Source organism: Piliocolobus tephrosceles, chromosome 9 (genome assembly GCF_002776525.5).
Source record: "Piliocolobus tephrosceles isolate RC106 chromosome 9, ASM277652v3, whole genome shotgun sequence".
In the NCBI taxonomy this organism is placed as follows: domain Eukaryota; kingdom Metazoa; phylum Chordata; class Mammalia; order Primates; family Cercopithecidae; genus Piliocolobus; species Piliocolobus tephrosceles.
The window spans coordinates 33,312,103-33,316,533 of record NC_045442.1 but is presented as its reverse complement, the minus strand read 5'-3'; positions in this window follow the sequence as shown (position 1 = coordinate 33,316,533).

Here is a 4,431-nt window from a genome sequence, read left to right as displayed (position 1 = left end):
ACTTGAGGCCAGAGTTCAGAGACCAGCCTGGGAAACATAATGAGATACCCATCTCGACAAAAAAATTTTAAAATTAGCTGGATGTGGTGGTGTGTGGCTGTAGTCCTAGCTATTCAGGAGGTTGAGGCAGGAGGATCGTTTGAGCCCAAGGTCTCAAGGGTGCAGTAAGCTATGACCACAGTGCTGTACTCCAGCCTGGGCAACAGACCAAGACTCTGTCTCTAAAAATTAAATTAAATTAAAACAAAACAAAACAATAGGCCAGGTGCACTGGCTCATGCCTGCAATCCCAGCACTTGGGAAGCCGAGGGGGACGGATCACCTGAGGTCAGGAGTTCGAGACCAGCCTAGCCAACATGGTGAAACCCTGTCTCTACTAAAAATACAAAAATTGGCTGGGCATGGTGGTGCACGCCTGTAATCCCAACTACTCAGGAAGCTGAGGTGGGAGAATCACTTGAACTCATGAGGCAGAGGTTGCAGTGAGCCGAGGTCATGCCACTGCACTCCAGCCTGGGCAACAGAGTGAGACTCCATCTCAAAAAATAAAAATAAAAACAATATCTCCCATACGGCTTAGAATACTGATGGCACACAGTGTGTATTCATTCAGTAATTGCTTATAGAATGAAAGATGAAAACAAACAAGGGAGGGCTACATCATTGGTTCCCATTCTCCCAGGTGCTTGACCCTTCAAACATTTTAAGCAATTGCTAACTTGGGCTGCTATTTACTATTGCCAACGTAACAGGAAGACTTTAAGAAAACAACTTTTTATAAAGTCGTTTGCCCTATTCATTTGGTACAAGAAAACATGTTATGTAACGTTTAGGAAGAAATAGACACCAGACCCCTCATAGTCCTGTTCTTGGTATAGCGCTCAAGCACTTGCCTTCAATTATCTTTGGCTTCAGAAATCTCTCTTTCTGGCTGGGTGCGGTGGCTCACAGCTATAATCCCAGCACTTTGGGAGGCTGAGGTGGGCAGATCACCTGAGGTCAGGAGTTTGAGACCAGTCCGGCCAACATGGTGAAACCATGTCTCTACTAAAAATACAAAACTTAGGCATGGTGGCGGGTGCCTGTAATCCCAGCTACCCGGGAGGCTGAGGCTGGAGAATCACTTGAACCTGGGAGGCGGAGCTTGCGGTGAGCCAAGATCACGCCATTGCACTCCAGCCTGGGCAACAAGAGTGAAACTCCGTCTCAAAAAAAAAAAACAAAAACTCGATTTCTTTCTCCCCAGCCTGGTAATTAAATGAATAATTCAATAAAAGGAAAATATATTGGTCAGGCTTTTTGTGACATCAGTAAAAGGCATACTTTCCAACCTTTTGTATTCATCCAAACAAAGCTAATGCATTTGTAAAATCCCACAGGCTGGCGGATCACGAGGTCAGGAGATTGAGACCATCCTGGCTAACACGGTGAAACCCCATCTCTACTAAAAATACAAAAAAAAAAAAATTATTCGGGCGTGGTGGCAGGCGCCTGTAGTCCCTGCTACTCGCTACTCGGGAAGCTGAGGCAGGAGAATGGCGTGAGCCCGGGAGGCGGAGCTTGCAGTGAGCCAAGATCACGCCCCTCCACTCCAGCCTGGGTGACAGTGAGACTCCTTCTCAAAAAAAAGAAAGAAAAATCCTATACTTATTTTTTTCAGACAGTCTCGCTCTGTCGCCCAGGCTGGAGTGCAGTGGTGCAACCTCGGTTCACTGCAACCTCGGCCTCCCGGGTTCAAGTGACTCTCATGCCTCAGCCCCCTGAGTAGCTGGGATTAGAGGCGCCTGCCACCATGCCAGGTTTATGTTTGTATTTTTAGTAGAGATGGGATTTCACTATGTTGGCCAGGCTGGTCTCAAACTCCTGACCTCAAGTGATCTGCCTGCCTCAGCCTCTCAAAGTTTTGGGATTACAGACATGAGCCACCGCGCCAGGTCTAAAAAATCTATATTTGTAATCTATGTGACCACAACTGATTTAAATCCAGATGAAGATAAGGTATCAAAATCAACCTCAGGCAGGCTGGGCTGTGCCACAATTTTAACACTAACTGATGAAGGTGGGACGCTTCTCCTGCTCAGCTGAGCATCCTTTCTCCCAAACTCAAAAAACTAAAATCCTGGAATCTTAGAACTGGAAGTGACCCTTGTCTTTGTGACTGTCCCCCAGCTCTGCTACCCATGAATTTTGTCTCCAAAATTGTCCCTTTTATATGAAGTAGGACTCTGCGCAGCCAGAATTTTTTGTGTTACCTCTTTGTAATCAGAGAGGGCACAACTGGCTGAGATTGTTGTCAGTATGAGGGCGTGGCTGGAAAAAAATGCCCTCTGTGACCAGTAGTTCTTTCTTCACTGTACGCAGCTTTCATACTGTTTCTCATGAATAAAACATATTCACATGACATTTAGTACTTTTCCTTCGTTATTCAGTTTATGCAGATAGCCATTTCCTTTGGATTGTAAGAGAAGTGTCAGCTCTGTGTGGTAAATGATTGAGAAAAAAGAGTCACGAAGAAGCTACAGAACTTGCTTAAGAGCAAGTGGTGGGACCCTCTTAGAAATGGGAAGAAAAGACAGGGAAGAAAAGGCCTGAGGTCAGGAGTTCGAGACCAGCCTAGACAACATGCTGAAACCCTGTCTCTACTAAGAATACAAACAAAATTTTTTTGCTGGGTGTGGTGGCATGCACCTGTAACCTCAGCTACTCGGGAGGCTGAGGTAGGAGAATCACTTGAACCCAGGAGGAGTTAGGAGAATCACTTGAAACCAGGAGGCAGAGGTTACTGTGAGATCGTGCCACTGCACCCCAGCCTGGGCGATGAGTAAACTCCATCTCAAAAAAACAAAACAAACAAAACCAAAAAAAAAAAAAAAAAAAAAGAAATGGGAAGAAAGCAAAAGTTCTGGCTGGGCATGGTGGGTCACACCTATAATACCAGCACTTTGAAGGACTGAGGCAGGAGGATCACTTGAACACAGGAATTCAAGACCAGCCTGGGCAACATAGAGAGACCCCATCTCTAAATACATACAACTTTTTTTTTTTTTTGAGACGGAGTCTTGCTTTTGTTGCCCAGGATGGAATGCAGTGGTGTGATCTCGGCTCACTGCAACCTCCGCCTCCCAGGTTCAAGCGATTCTCCTGTCTCAACCTCTTGAGTAGCTGGGACTACAGGCACACGCCACCATGCCCAGCTATTTTTTGTATTTTTAGTAGAGACGGGGTTTCACCATATTGGCCAGGATGGTCTCAATCTCTTGATCTCATGATCCTCCCACCTCGGCCTCCCAAACTGCTGGGATTACAGGTGTGAGCCACCACACTCAGCCCATAAAACAGTTTTTAAAAACAAAAGCAAGAAAGAAAAAAGCAAAAGTCCTGGACTCTGGGTCTATAAACTAATCTGCTTTCTTTCTAAAAAGTCTGTTTACGGGCCGGGCGCGGTGGCTCAAGCCTGTAATCCCAGCACTTTGGGAGGCCGAGACGGGCGGATCACGAGGTCAGGAGATCGAGACCATCCTGGCTAACACGGTGAAACCCCGTCTCTACTAAAAACTACAAAAAACTAGCCGGGCGAGGTAGCGGCGCCTGTAGTCCCAGCTACTGGGAGGCTGAGGCAGGAGAATGGCGTGAACCCGGGAGGCGGAGCTTGCAGTGAGCTGAGATCCGGCCACAGCACTCCAGCCTGGGCCACAGAGCCAGACTCCGTCTCAAAAAAAAAAAAAAAAAAAGTCTGTTTACTTTCCAAGACAGAAGAAATTCCCAGTAGCTTTCTTTTTCTGGAGCAAATAAATGGAAGATGGAAGGAGGGAAGATAGGAGAAAAAGAAAGAAGGGAGGAAAGGAGAGACAGAATCAGATTATTTTCAATTCAGATTTTTCACAAAAATACAAATTTTGGCCAAATTTTGAAAATATCAAGCATCTGCCGAGAGTGGTGGCTCACGCCTGTAATCCTAGCCCTTTGGGAGGCTGAGGTGGTTTGATCACCTGAGGTCAGAAGTTCAAGACTAGCCTGGGCAAGATGGTGAAACCCCATCTCTACTAAAAATACAAAACTTAGCTGGGCTGTGGTGGCAGGCACCTGTAATCCCAGCTATTCAGGAGGCTGAGGTAGGAGAATTGCTTGACTCAGGAGGCAGAGGTTGCAGTGAGCCGAGATCATATCACTGCACTCCAGCTTGCGTGACAGAGGGAGATCCTGTCTCAAAAAAAAAAAGAAAAGAAAAGAAAAAAAAGAAAATATGAAGCATCAGTAAATTTAACATGATCCCTTTGTTTTTGTAGACCAAAGTGAATCACTTGGTAGATCACGCAGCAGTTCTGTTCAATCTGGACAGAGCTGAGATAATGATATGCCCATCCTTAAATGTGAAAGAGAGTGACGCCTCATTTAACCAGGTGGTGCCATCTCCAATCACTGACCTCTAAA